We start from the raw sequence: 16,164 nt of genomic DNA, 5'->3' as shown, positions 1-16,164 counted from the left end.
TTCATTCTGATCAAACACATACCAACATGTGACCTAAGTTGCCCCATTTGCAATCTCTCCTTTTTGTAACTGTTTCCAAAGTGTAATGTTTTATTGACCGATTATTAGAATTCAGTGGCATGAAGAGAAAATCGCATTGCTATGCGGTTACTTCACCGTTCCATCGTTAACATATACTAAAACAGGATTGAAGGCTTCTTTCTACGACACGTGAGGTAATCCTTGCTCAACACGTGTCATTTAGTTTATTAACTAGATTTTTATCCCGCCAAAAAGGCGGGTAATTTTTAAAAAAACTAAATGTAATTAGTTATTTATTAATTGATTATGTTAAGTAAATGTAAGAGTAAATATATGAGATATATATGAGATATATAATGAAATAACATTGGATATAAATTGATATATTTTTATGAAGTCTTCTATGTTTGACTCTATATGACTTCAATCTAGGCATTGTGACTTGCACCAATAAAATGAATTCCATGACCACTAACAACGAACTTTTTCACTGCAAAATCTTAAATCACAAACTAAAAAACAAACTATGAGATATACCATATATACACATAATATATGGTCAAGTTATTGTGAAGTCGCAAAAATATTGTATATATATACAAAGTGATCTTTAACCGGCACATACAATATAAATTGGTATAAGTGTTTCAACATATTCAACTCAGCCTACCCCAGCTTAGATACTACCTGTTATGACCTGAACCTATATTCGCCCATTACACGACCCATCCATTTCTCCACCTCTACTATTGTATTATATACCTTTCAGGTTGAAGCATTTATAATCTTACAAACTCCACGGTTGTTGCAAGTGGACTACGAACAGAATGCGTGTGTATATCCTGCAATCCAACAAATAAAAACAAAACAGTGTAATTTATTAGGTTAAAAGAATAAGCTGATCATAGGTCTACCCTTAGATAATCATTTTTTGTTACTGCTACTATGGAACTAATTATTCAAAAGTGATTATTTGACCCCAACATGATCAGATCATATCATAGAAAGCTGAAAATTTTTATCCAAACATTATCAGATAATAGGTTCCAAAACGCAGATTCATACACCCCCTAAACCTATATCATTCTAAACTCAAAACCCTGACCATAAGAAAACACTTACCGTTGTCAGAATGGACACTTCGACCAGGGCCTGCTGATAGCAAGCAGGTTGATCTTTAATGACCTTCACAGCAACGAAACAATCAAGTTCTGCAACCCCGAATTTAGCAACCTGCCCAAATGTCCCCTGCCCATGTATGTCTTTTACAATATATCTGAAATCATCACAACAATATAGCATATGTGATACCAAACATTTGACCAATAGAACCAAACACAACCAACAACGTTACAGCAATACAGTGTCAACCTTCTATGAGTTTCTGAATTCACCAAGGCCTAGTTCACAGTCAGAATAAGGTCTGAATTTGCATAATCATGACCATCATTGAGTACTCCAGCAGATGGGCTTGTCAAAAACCGCTTTGGGTTTAAGTCCTCTAAATATATGAACTGAGGATTGCATATTCTGCATGTTTCCACTAAATCCTTGGTTAACCTCGATACCACTGCAATATACAATTGTTGTGTGTCATTACAGTTCTGAACAACATAAAATACACTTTTTAATAAGCAAATTGTTATGCAAATGAACACAGACACTAACCACATATATATCTACAATCACATACACGCACAAAAACAATAGTAATGCACATGCATAATCACAGTGAGCAACCTAGTCCACAGGCGCCCAACCCCCTCTATCTTGCTGCTTGGTTGGTTGGGAATCACAATTGCACAAGACATGTATTAATAAAGGACCATTTTGTCATCTATACGTGGAAAAAAGAAAGATACGTATTGCATTTGATGCATCCTTTGATGCTCTACATGTAAATAGCTTGAAAGACGTGCAACACAGAATTTCATCAATATGTTCCAACCTGCAAGTACATAAGTTAAAAGCTCATGTTAGTTTAAAGCTGATAATCAGGTTCCTTTTTTCCCCATTTGCTACAACTCTCTCCTAATAAATCCCTCCTATTATTTTTATATAATAGGAGGGATTATACACTTCCCATTTGCTACAACTCTTTAATAATTTTACCCTCACCTTTCCTTGAAAATGGCTCATAGTTCTTTCTTGACGGATCTATTACACGACTGCACCAACTACAAGACCCTAGGATAGCATAAAAATCAGCATTCATTCCCTCAATTATATTGTTGCGATAACCAAGTATAAATACAATCAAGAATGTAAAAATACAATCTTTAACAATCTTTATTCGGTATTCCGAGTAAAAATACAATTAAGAATGTTAGATATTAACAATGTTTAATCTTTTTATTCAAGAAAGTTTGAATAACAAATATGGGTTTGCAAGATTGATCTTTTAATCCGAATTTTACATAACAAAAGAAAACCATATTCTAATCTAACAAATATTTGAATAACAAAGATTTTTTATACTTATAATCAAGAAAGACTGCAAAAGGGTTATTATACCTTCTTGTTTTTGGCTGTTTCTTTTTGTGCATTGGCGAGTAATTGTGCACAAAAGCTTCTGGTAACAGGACGTGCCGGAAGTTGTTTGCCATCTACCGGTCGGAGAGTGACCAGACTTTTGTTTCCAATCAACTACACAATAATTATCTCAAAACATGTAAAAATAACATAAGTTTTCAACTTTATAATAATATAATTTCTGGAAAAAAACCTAAATTAAAATCTGAAAATTCTTACCTGAAGTGGATAAATGCATTAAATTTTTGCCTAAAAAATTTCTTTCTATTTGCTTCCCTGCACCAACTTTCCATATAAAAGAAAAAATAAGAGTAAAGCCACAACAAACTTTAGATCTTATCTGGTATTTTTAGGTTATAGAAGAGATTGAAGACATCAATTAAATCTTGATTAATGGTTTTTCACAATACCAATAGTTATTACGCAACTGAATTTTTATAGTAATATCATTTAGTAAAAATAACTTTTATCACAAAACTGAGATAGATTCCGCTTTCATGAACAGAGAAACTTGAATCCAAACTTGAATTATAACTTTTTTCCTAGCTTTTTTGATAAACACTATATAATAATTCCATAAATCAAAACTAAAACATCATATAACCAATTTTTTAAGAATAATACAACAAAGAAGGTACCTGGTGAATTTTTCCTTTTTAAAAACACTTTATATCGTCATCATTCATATATGAATCATATCATCAGACCTACAAAAATATATCCCCTGAAAACTCAAGTCAATAAATTTTCAAGCTTTCTGAAATTAAAATCAAAAATTGAATCAAAACCCAATTTGATTAACAATGATTCTGTACCTTGTTATTTCCTCATCGAGATGGTCTGTTTCCAAGAGTGAAAATCTAAAATAGTATTCAAACCCACTTTGGTTTCTCCATGACAATCCTTCTTTGAAACCGGATTTGGTTTGGTCTCCAACAAATCAGATTTGGCTTTGGTCTTCAATAATTCAGATCTATCAGATAGATGGAGTTCAGATGGAGATGGAAATAGAGGATCGGATGTTTTTTTTCTTTCTTTCTTTTGTTTATCTAATCTATGAAATCAATAGATGTGGAAAAAATGGAGAGAGATACTTTTGTGGGTCTGAGAGTAAAAAGCTTCCAAAAGAAGCTAAGACACAAATCCTACACATAGTCTCCCGCCCAACTTTATTTGAAAAACAAGTCCCGCCCAAACAACCCTCTCACTCCCTCTGCTTGACATACTACTCTCACCATTTCTCTTTCTCCTTCCAAATACGACCCCACACACACTAAATACATCTAAAATTACCTAGCACTTGACATCATATTTCCGATGTGACAACACTTTGTGATCGACAACACAGAAATGTGATGTCACTTGATATCTCTCCTTTAGTATGAAAGGGGAGATTAAAATTTAGTTAGTTTTTAAATATGTAATAATAATCCTTATCTAATACGAATATAACTATAATATAATATTTAAAAATAATAATTCTATCTAAATTAAGAATCCTATTCAAACTATGTTTCTAATTTATATCATAAAACTCATTATTACTGATAGATGTACACACAAAAACATTCTCTAATATCACGTATATTCACCATTTCAATTTTAATGTGTTTTTATGTATGAGTTAAATTATTAGGCATATATTAGCTTTTCGAAGAACATACAATCAAAGGTTCTCAATCATATATTCAAAACTCACAAACCAAAATCATCATAAATAATAAGTGACGGATTTGTATAGTTATAATCAATTCGTACATCGTACGGGCATTAAGACTAGTACGTACTACGTAGTATATACATCGGTACTCACCTTAGCCATATGATCAACACATCTCAATAACAATTTTCCTTTCAAGTCACCTAGTACAATAATTCACAATTTCCTTAAGACTAACCGTGTTAAATATTCTCATATTGCACTAAGTAAACCAACCTTGTCAACCTGTTATAGTGTTTGGCCAAGGGAGTGTAAGAAATGAACCGGAAAACCGATCCAAATCGCGTGATTCGAAACCGAAAAAACCGAAAACAATAAAACCAATGTGTAACGGTTCGGTTACGGTTTTTAATATTCATTACCCGCGGTTAACCGAACCGAATTTTGATATGTACTTACATATAATCATATATATATATAGGTATATATGTATATTTACACATATATGTAGTACATGAATACATCATTTACATATCTATTTAGCTAAATCTTTGTATTTGTTGCCTAAAATATTTGCAATTTTACTAACTTTCTTCACAATCTATGATTAGTTTTGAATATTCTAAGTAATTTTCTTATATATATATACTCTTTTTAAGAAAAGTTGTTAACTTTGTTTAAAATATTTATTAAAAATATTAGTAATATCATATAGAATATATTTTAAGTAGTAAATCATGATACTCTTAAATGAAAACGTGCATTGCATAAATATAACGTTAGAAAAAAATAATTCAAAATTAGATGTCATATATATTTATTTATAAAAAAAATATTAATGTACTTAAATAACTATTATACATAGAAAATTAATTAATACAATGTAAATTGACTATTATAATTGAAAACTTAAAATTTTTATCAACATAAATTTAATAAATGGTTAACCGAAAATAAAACCTAAATTAACCGACTTTTTCGGGTAACCGAAACTAATGGTTAAAATATCTAACTAACCGAACCGAACCAAAACCCGAAAAACGGTTTGAAATTTCTAGCTAATCGAACTGTTTATAGCCCTTAAAATTTCTAGCCAAATTGGCCTTACTCCTATTTTAATCTTTCAAGCGACTCATTTCGCATCATGTCATAGCATTTTCATCATTAATACATAACGATCTCGTGAGCCAAACATCATAGCAAAGTTAACTAGGGGTTACCCTTAACATTCAGATCAACAACCATCCATATCAATTACTTATAACTAGTATACTTCGGACCCGTGTTGCGGGGTCTCAATTGTCCTGTTGAAACGATTTCGTTATTTTAGTATATTTACGTTAAACCTTTGACCGTTTAATTAAATATCATCATGTCATGAATATGTTTGTTTAAAAGTGTAAAAGAAATCAAAAAATAGCCCTATGTGACAAAAACATCAGTATTTTAGTTGAGGAATCAAACGGATCCAATGTAGCAAAAATAAATAGTGGTAGGGGTGTGTCACAAAAAGATTGGATGACTAAAAAGGAAAATAGAGTGAAAAAACAAAAAAGCAACCTGTAGTAGAATATATCTGAAAGGGATGGAATGTGCCAAAATCCGAATAGCAGTACGGGGTGTGATGTGAACGAATATCAACTCGCTACACAGACGAGTTACTATTTAAAAAAAATCTGTGAAAAAAACTAAGAAAAATCGAAAAAGAAGAAACTTAAAAAGAATATGATATGTCAAAATTCAAAAAGTGATTCGGGCTTTAAAATCAACTAGTAGATCAGTAACACGTAGCGGTGGCATTGTTCTTTACCATCACATTTAATGGTATAATAATAAGTATTGTTTTAGGTTGGGTTGTGAATAAATGTGAAAAATTGAATTAAGTTGGATTGGGTTGTGTCGAACAAATTGATAGAAGAGCCTGCACAGTGGGCCAAACTCCAAAGCAATACAGAGAGAGAGAGACAGAGAGAGGGAGAAAGAGACTTGACAACTTTTCTTCTAATTTTCATTCTAAATGAAATATTACAATTTAAAAGCTAGAGTGAACCCACATACATAATTTTTGCTGCTACTTAAAAAAAAACCAACAGAACATGGGCAGGAGGCATCTCCCTCTACACCCATTATTCTAGCACTAAAAAGTAAGACACAAATAAACTAACATTTAACCTTAACATAATTTAAATATGCATATAGATGGTCATGGGTCTAAGACCTGGTTTTTACTTCCAGTAGCTTCAAATTGGTTGAGCCTTCAAGTTAATCGCCGGACCGACTCAGGTCGTATCACAAAATGTCGTCGTATAATATAGTAATTATAGTGAATTGATTTTGTATATGTTCTTTTTAGCAACTAGTATAATACAAATGAATGACAAAAAAGATTCTAATATAAAATGGAAATAAATGTTCATTTCCAGCCAAATAACTATTACTCCATTTAACTTAGATGTGAAGAAAAAAAAATTGATTTTGATACGAGTATTTTTATAGGCAAAATCCTTAGGCTCAATCGGGTTTTCATAATGACATTACATTTAAGTAGACGTTTAAAACCTCTGTTAATTAGTAGTAGTCGTATTATATATATTAATGGCTACCATAGCCAAGAGAAAAAAACATTTTAAGTTTTCATCTAAACCATTGAAAATATAACAAAAATCAATCTAAACCATTAAAATACAAAGTCAAAGTCAAAGTTTTATAAATAAGAAAATTTAGAAATTATATACAAATATATTAAACATGATTGCAAAATTAAACGTGAATGAGCCGTTTACAACATAACAGTCAAATGGCTTCTTATTAATTTAAGGCAAGTATATTTTTAGTTACAACATTCATGTTTTCCAACCAACAAAGTGACAAAAAAAAAATAAAAATGCATTTGACTTTAATGAGTACATCTTGTATGTTGACAACAACTTTTTGAAGAACAATGATTCAAAACAAGAACCAGAGGGTAAGGCAAACCTCAAATCAATGAAATTGCATAAGATTATCAATGTTAATGATCTAGGCGATGAAAAAGTAACATTACGTAAATTAATACTTTTTGTAAAAAAGAATAATTTGTAACTCTCTTTTTTACCCTTTTTTCATTGAAGGATGAGGTTGATGGTGATAAGCTTTTAAATGATGCTAAGTTGCTAAAAAATGACATCTATATAATGAAAGATCAAACATATATTCAAAATCATTATATACATCTAATATGTTATAACTTTGCTTATTAATATGTTTATCTAAAATGTATCTAATTTTCTATTATCTCAATTTCTTTTGTAGGATGAATTTTAATTGGGATTGATGATGATATTCACTTCGTATATATAGTTTCGAACCTGGTCAACGACCGGGTATAGATCTAGTTTATTATGTACATCTTTATTTTTATTCTATACGAGGGCTTAAAACCTATTCGTTGGAGTGCGGGGATGAAGGAAAGTTTTTTTCATGATTGAATTGTTTGGTTTTGTTGAATAATTAAATTATACCAAGTATATATTTAGTTTGTCTACTAAACAGGAGTTGGTCCAAAAATACAGGTTCATTATCCTTCCCTGCAACTTCTGTTACCTTTCCCATTGATGAGGTTAGTTTTTTCAATGCTAGATACTATAAAAATTGCAAGGTCATGATGGTGAAAGATTTGGTCCGTTGGCCTATTTATAGACTCCATCAAATACACAAACCTGATGATGTACAACTGAAAGCATTTAAAAACTACCATGATCATCAATTTTCTTTGATAAGTTATATAATCAATAACTGACTCACATTTCTTCCAACTATTAAGCAACCCAGATACCATCTCTATTAAAGATTTTCAACTAATTAAATATATAATATGCACTAGGGGTGAGTATGGATCGGTTTGGGTCGGTTTTTGCCTAAAACCGAACGAAAACCGATCCATTCGGTTTTTAAAAAACCAAAACCATTGGATTCGGTTTTTGTTCGATTCGGTTTCTCAGTTTTTCGGTTCGGTTTGTTTTTAATAAATTTTTGTTTTTAATTTTTTTTATATATTATGTTATAATTTAACTTTTAATTGTTAAGAAAAAAAATATGATATAAAAACTCAAATACAGAGAAGCTTTTTATTAACTAATTATTATATTTTTTAGGTGTTAAAATTTATATAACTTTTATAAAACGAATTGTTTTTACTGCACGTTTTTATTAAAAATATACAATTTGTATAGATTTGTACATTAAAAAGATAAAAAGATTAAATATGTTAAAATATTTATAAATTATAATTAATAAATATAAAATATAAATGTAATATGATATAAAAATAAATTAAATTAAAATATATTTAGCTCGGTTCGGTTCGGTTTTGATCGTTTTTTTGACATATGAAACCGAAACCCGAACCAATCCGTTCGGTTTTTAGAAAATGAAAACCAAACCAATGGATTTTGTTCGGTTTTTGGTTTTTCGATTCAGTTTTGTCGGGTTTTTTTCGGTTTTTGGTTTATAGATCGGTTTTTGCTCACCCCTAAATTATGCACATACATATTAATTATAATATATCTGATAATAAATAAAGTATAGAATAACATGAACTATTGAATTCCAAAAAAGAAAAAAAGTTCTATAACAATATATATATATATATATATATATATAGAGGGAAGGGAATATGTGGCTATCTTGTGCCTAAGCTTGGGTATAGAACCCCTCACATGTCTTTTTTTTAAACCATAAAAATCATGGGGGCCATGTGATTTATTTATTTTACAACAAATATTAAAAAATTAATATGTGAGGGGATCTATACCCAAGCTTGGATACATGATAGCCATATATTCACTTTTCCCATATATATATATATATATATATAGTTAAAAGATAAAATGAGAACCAATATATTTAATTAATTACATTTAATTTAATTTATGTTTTGGTATTTATTGTATCTTTATACATGGACTAATACCAAGAATTTTTCAACTAATAAATTGTGTATATGTGGAATTTGGAAGAAAGATTTATGAATAAAGATCAATATTCTTAGTTTTCCAAAACATATTTTGCATGTCATTAACTTTCATAACATATTTTGCATGTCATTAACTTTCATACACTCATAATTTCCTAGTTAACTTCCATGTATATGAATAATTAAGTTCTCTCCACATATAATTGCTTTTAAAATTTAGGAAGGAAGATTATACTCTTGGTTTTCCAAACAGCTTCTGCAAGTTAGTCATTAACTTTTCTACACACATAATTTTCCTTTGAATTAACTTCCATGCGTATAAGTATATAACTTTAAATATATTAAATTTAATTTATGTTTTGCTATTTATTGTATCTTTATACATGGACTAATACCAAAAAAATTTTAATTAATAACTTGTGTATATGTGTAATTAGGAAAAAAGATTTTGAAATAAATATTACTACTCTTGATTTTCTAAAACATTTTTTGCAAGTCATTAACTTTCCTACACACTGATGTGCCTTTTTTTTGTCTTTAAATTTAGAGTTAATTACTGAAATGGTACCTCATGTTTGCACCATATTACTGGTTTCATACCTTTCCTTTCGAAATTACGCTGATCATACCCAACGTATGCAAATCTCCACTCGGACCATACTGGAGGCTAACGCCGTCAGCTTGCCGTTAAAACCTCCCCCACGTGACTTGCACGTGAGGGGTAAATATGTAATATCGCGTTTCCTAATTACTGAAATGGTACCTAACGTTTGCACGATATTGCTAGTTTCATACCTATATGTTTCTTAATTACTTAAATAATACATAATGTTTAGTTATTAATTTATTTATTTTTTTAATTTTTTTAATTTGTTTTATTTTTCTTTTATAAAAATTCTCCAAAACTTGTTACAATTTAATGAAAATAGTCAAAATACACTTATAATCCACTCAAAAATAATATCAAATAGCTATTTCATAACAAAATATAAGTTTTAAAGTACACGAATAACCAAAAATAGCAATAAAGTATCATAAAACAATTTTTAAAAAATTTGCGAGGAAAATTTTTTTTTTGGAAAAAATTCCGGAAATACCGTAATGGTAAAACAATTAAATAAAGTATCATTATCTTTATGATACTTTATTACTATTTTTGGTTATTCGTGAACTTTAAAACTTATATTTTGTTATGAAATAACTATTTGGTATTATTTTTTAGTGGATTATAGGTGCATTTTGACTATTTTCATTAAATTATAACAAGTTTTGGAGAATTTTTATAAAAGAAAAATAAAACAAATTAAAAAAAATATAAAAAAAATTAATAACTAAACATTATGTACCATTTAAGTAATTAAGAAACATATAGGTATGAAACCAACAAAATCATGCAAACGTTAGGTACCATTTCAGTAATTAGGAAACGCGATATTACATATTTACCCCTCACGTGCAAGTCACATGGGGAGAGGTTTTAACGGCCAGCTGACGGCGTTAGCCTCCAGTATGGTCCGAGTGGAGATTTGCATACGTTGGGTATGATCAGCGTAATTTCGAAAGGAAAGGTATGAAACCAGTAATATGGCGCAAACGTAAGGTACCATTTCAGTAATTTGTACAAGTAACTATCTAACCTAAACACACGTAACGAGCAGAGAACCCGGTCAATGTAATATAGCCTAGTGGTAAGTTACAGGATCGTTCGCAGTGACGCATTGCTTTACCTAATCTAGTAGTACGTGTAATTCTCGTTTGTTTGGGGGTTTGTCACTAACTCCTAATAAGCTATTACCTAACAATATCTATCCGGTATTATCGGGGCAGGCCGTGTCAGAAGACACAACGTAAATCAGATTAAAATGAGGAAAAGCAAATAACAGTAATAAAATTAAAATACTTGTTTGGCATCTCCGATCTCATGGTGCGACCAAATACTATCCTACTGGTTTGTTAGTCTGTTGTAAACTTAATCACGGTTCAAATTCTCGTTAGGTTCACTTTGCCTAGTTAGTAGTGCTGTCGCTAGACTCACACTACCCTTTAAAACAAATTCTCGCTAGATTCATTGTTTTAAGCATTAATGACCTAAGGTTTGTGTTACTAATTCGTCTTTTAATTATCTGGCTCTTAAGCCATGACCAGATATAATTCCCTTTAGTGATCACAGTGCTCGTTTCCAAGTCAAAGGATCGCGTCTGACATTATTAAGCTTCATGTTCAATTCATCCTAGTTACTATGGTTCTGGATCCCTCGGCTACAAGTGAATCACTTTTAATTCTAGTTATAGACTGACTAGTCGTATTTTTGTGAGTCTCTCGATAGGTACAGATCGCTCTCGAGATCGTCTATTGTTATGTCGTGAGTGCGGAATCCTCACGAGATAACTAGTTTGATTAGTTATCGTGTATATCGCTAATTATCAAGTAAATAATCAGCCGTATGATGCTATATTCGTTTCTATAAGCTATAGAACGAACTTAGTCGCCTGGTGTATGTGTATGTCGAATGTGTTACCTCAATTTAGGGTATTCATTCGTATATATATGTTTCAGATCGAAACTGGGCTTGCTGGGCTTTGTTCTTACGAACTTAGCAGCCCAGCCCATGTAACGAAGTTAATCTTCGTTTGTACCAAACGAAGTTTATCTTCGTTTGCCTCTAACGAAGATATTCCTTATCTTCGTTAGATGTAAGACTTGGTTATATTCCTAAATGTTTCATCAACAAGGAATCCTAACACATATTATGTTTGTACTTGTAACACACAACAAACATCATACATAACATATATATAACACCAAAACATGTAATCGATCATTACCAAAACATAAAGTCCATAATCTATCAATTACATATATATAGATACGACATAAAGTAACATAATGTCTTAATCTAAAAGACAGATCAAATCTAAGTTGCTGTTGTCACATCAACGTGCATTAACAAACTCCCCCTTGACAACAGCACCTTCGATTTCTTCAGTCTTCAAAATCTGGTCATCCATCAAATAACAATCTTCTGCTATTTGCATGGATATCTTCATGTAAGCAAAGCTGAAGAATCTTACGATAACGGCTTTCTTCATGCTTCCAAAACGACAAGAATGAACATTCTATATCGTATAACTTCCTTAGATCATTTCTTGAGAAGTTCACCAACTGCATCGGATCATATACTTTTCTCAACAAAATCTTCTTCTTCGAGTCTGCATACATCTTCGCTTCACCAGAGTTTCGATCAATTTCCCAATTATCCATCTTGTCCAAGACGTCTTGTGCTCATTTCTTGGCAGGGACTTTGATCATACACTTGACGTCATGTTGAACATACTCAACAGTTTTATCTGGCTTGACCACTCTTTCTTCTTCGTCTTGGTTCAATCTTAAACTGCGGTTTGTCTGAATCTTTCATGTTCTTTCTCAACCAGAAATCATTACGAAGATTCTTACCGACAACATCAGCTAAACCATCATCACTTGGATTGATAATCCAATTATTTCCAAGTTCATGTAAGTCTTCTTCACATAAACTCCTGAAATGTCTCTTACACCAAGCTAAGTACTAACAACCTTCTGGTCTTTTAAGAACAAACAGCTTCAGTTCATCATCATAGAACCAACTCCAGATGATTGTCTTGTACTTTGCAGCATCTTTGTCTGAGATATGAGTCCAATACAAATTTGGTTTCCAAGTTTCCCTATTGACTATCTATTCATTAATTCTTCTCTCGGGCACATGTCGATCAACCACATGTAATGGATCATCATCTCTGAGAGGAACTGGAAAATCATTTGGACTGAATGGTCTTGTCAAGTTAATCTCATAATCAGAAGGAATCAATGCATCACCATTCTTAGCATATACAACAACGTGTAAAACTTTAGTTTGGCTACTGAATGGAACTTGAAGCATTCTTTCCCGAACATCTGATCTCTTCAGATCTAACACCCTACTTTCTTCAATCGATGGATCTTCAGGAATTGAGTCCCAAACTTCATCAAACCCATAAGGCTTCTTGAATATGTTTAGGTTTGGTTCAGGAACAAATTCACCTTCCTCAAGCTCATCACCATCAAAGAATAAATCTGTATAATCTGGATCATCTATTAAGATTTACACAAAATGAACACCAGAATACAAAGAATAATCATGATAATTATAATAAAGATGAAATGTAATTGTATTGAAATAAATAGATTACATTTACATGTCATAACTTATTACATACAATCGAATATACATTCTATCTAAATAATCTTTATCATAATCAAAATCAGAAACCTGAATCACGAGGAACACCAGAAGGACCATCACCAACACAGAAGGACCACATGAGAAGTATCACCTCCTGTCTCCCCCTCAATCTCTACACCCTTTCCTTTGTCTTCAACTGGGCGAGAATCATTCCTATCACCAGCATTATCAGCATCATCATCGTCATTCTGACGTCTTGGTTGAACCGCTGACAATCTACAAATCTCTTCAGGAACTTCTCCCCCTTGATTCTTGACCCAGTTGATCAAAAATGTCAAGGCTGCTCGGGTATCGGTGAGATCATACTCCAAAGTACGAACCTGAGTCTCCAGAAGATCAACACGACGAACAAGCGAAGAATCTGAAGAAAGTCTGTAGGATAAGGAATGAGCCACCAAAGGACGCAATACTTGTGCTTGAGAAACAGCAGGAATAACAGCAGCAGTTGGTCTTGGAGGATCAGGAATCACTACTGAAGTAGCTTCAGCAACACGTCTACGCTTAGTTCTGGTATACTTAAGATCAGCACCCCCTGTCCATTTCACCGGACTAACCGAACTGGCTCTGTTCACGGGATCCTCCTATCGTCAAAAATTCCACGCAGTTCAGAATCATTCTGAGCAGCAACATCAGGATCAATCTGAGCAGCACGTCAGGAATAGGCTATGTGCATCATGAACGGAGTGAGCAAAATCAGAAACAGTAGCATACATGCATGATTCACTTCGGAAGCAGCAAAGCACATCATGAACCAACTTAGTTCAACGCTCATTCCGAGGGCATCATCGACACTTGCAGATTCATCTGTGTCTGTCTCGGTTGCAGCAGCAAAACCGTCTGAACTATCGGCTACACCTTCATCATTCCCATCATCAGAACTATCAGAATCATCACTCGAATCATCATTAGAATCATTAGCAGAAGCATTCTCAGAACTTTCCGAGTCATCAGAATCAAAATCTTCATCATTATCATCCACAAACATATCATTCTTAAGACGAGATCGATAGTTTGGATTAATCAAGTGACCAAAAAGTGGTGGATCATTAAGACCAGCCACATTACATGTATTTGCTTCAAGATCAGCAAAAACGCGAAGGCAAGCATGAAGAACGTAGCGAGGACCTTGGTCATACACTAAGTTAGGACAGAAATGTCTAACTATGGCCATAACAAACCGAGGATATAAGAGAAATCTCTTCCTCCCCCTGGCATTAATCTGATCAAGAAACTCCAGATAAAAGTATCTCGAGAAAGGATAGGTCGATTATACACTAATGCAACCATCTGCGACGCAGTCTGAGCAGACAGTTGATCAAAACCAGCCTTGCGATTGCTCAAACACACGAGCAATGCATACGCAAGATATCTCCATCTTCCCTGAAAACCACTCTTATCAAAAGAAGTTTGACCTTGCCGACAAACCCCATTCTCTGAAAACATCTAAGAAGAAGTTCAAACTCATACGTCAACTCTACTTCTTCCTCTGCTTCTACCTCTGGTTCTGCACCTAAATGCAAAACAGTACGAAGCGTTGCAGCGTTGAAGTCAAATGTAATCCCTCCAACAGTAGCACGTACAAACTATGTCCTTCAACATAACTTCATGAGCAGTTGACCAAAAGGATCTATATACTGCCTAACAAGTCTAGGCGAATCACAGAAGCAAAAAATAATCTCGATCGAGCGATGTAATCAAACATCTCATGAAAATGTTCGCTATTATGCTGATCCGGATCAAGATTAAGTGCGAGATTATGTTTCTTCACAAACTGACGCGGAGCGAGAGCCATTTGCAAAACAAATCACAATATCGAACAAATATAAAATAAGCACGGTAAATGAATTGCAGACTTAAAGACCTAATCAATAATTTCGTAAAGTAAAACTGCACAAAATTATTCGTTAAGTTGAGTTCATAAATTATAAACTGTACGAAAATAGTCACTAAATTCGTTAAGTATACAGGAACGAAGATGTAATCTAAGTCGTAAGCTATAAAGGAACGAAGATAATCCTAAATTCGTAAGAACTAAACTGAAGTTTTCACCTAACGAAGTCTAAATTCGTAGGTCTGAACTGGACATGCATGTTCGTAAGTTATAACTTATATTCTAAGTTCGTAACTTATAAACGAAATCTAAGTTCGTTTGCAGAAACTAACTTCGTAAGCATTGCTAAGAAACTAAGTTCGTGAAGCCTTGCTAAGTTCGTTCCTTATCAACTAAATTCTAAGTTCGTAAGGCATAATCGAAAGCTAACTTCGTTTCTACCAATCTAACTTCGTTCGAACTAAAATCTAAGTTCGTTTTCACAAATCTAATTCGTTTGGGTAAACCAGTTTAATGATCACAAGAATAATATATATATAGATCAATCGATATATATATAAACCTAGATCGTTTTTGTGGACGAAAATAAGATCAAAAACTTACTTATCACGTTTGCAAAAAAATCAGGAAAGAAGTAGATAGAGAGAAAAGAAAAGATTTTGGGGTTTTTAGGGTTTTGGTCGGTGAAAATAAGAGTAATTTTCGTTGTGAAAATAGAACGAAGAAAAACCCCTTTATATAGTGAAATAAAATGGGTTAACTATGGGTCGGGCTAAAATCCATTCCAGATTTCAGCTAAGTTCCTGAAATTTTTCAGATTTTCATCAAAGCGATCTTCCAAACACACCCTTCATCGCAATCTGTACATAGCAAAAACCGTTAGAAAGCAACCTGTTCATGCCTTGTAC

General features: G+C 32.4%; 1 long non-coding RNA gene across 9 annotated transcripts; it reads right to left on the bottom strand.

Moving 5' to 3' along the window:
- Positions 1-564: 564 nt before the first annotated feature.
- Positions 565-3,642, bottom strand: LOC122605250. 9 transcript variants are annotated; one of them, XR_006324567.1, is made up of 9 exons: positions 3,369-3,642; positions 3,192-3,277; positions 2,773-2,838; positions 2,536-2,682; positions 2,140-2,208; positions 1,884-1,969; positions 1,393-1,591; positions 1,144-1,297; positions 565-863 (listed from the first exon to the last, which is right to left on the bottom strand). It is a non-coding gene; the product is annotated as an uncharacterized LOC122605250 (long non-coding RNA). The 9 variants fall into 9 exon arrangements; XR_006324564.1 differs by lacking the exon at positions 1,884-1,969 and adding an exon at positions 1,690-1,794; XR_006324570.1 differs by having other exon boundaries at positions 2,140-2,198.
- Positions 3,643-16,164: the final 12,522 nt, after the last annotated feature.

The sequence above is a fragment of the Erigeron canadensis genome, chromosome 6 (genome assembly GCF_010389155.1).
Source record: "Erigeron canadensis isolate Cc75 chromosome 6, C_canadensis_v1, whole genome shotgun sequence".
Taxonomy (NCBI): domain Eukaryota; kingdom Viridiplantae; phylum Streptophyta; class Magnoliopsida; order Asterales; family Asteraceae; genus Erigeron; species Erigeron canadensis.
Note: the sequence above shows the minus strand (reverse complement) of the source record. Positions and strands in the feature narration are given on the sequence as shown.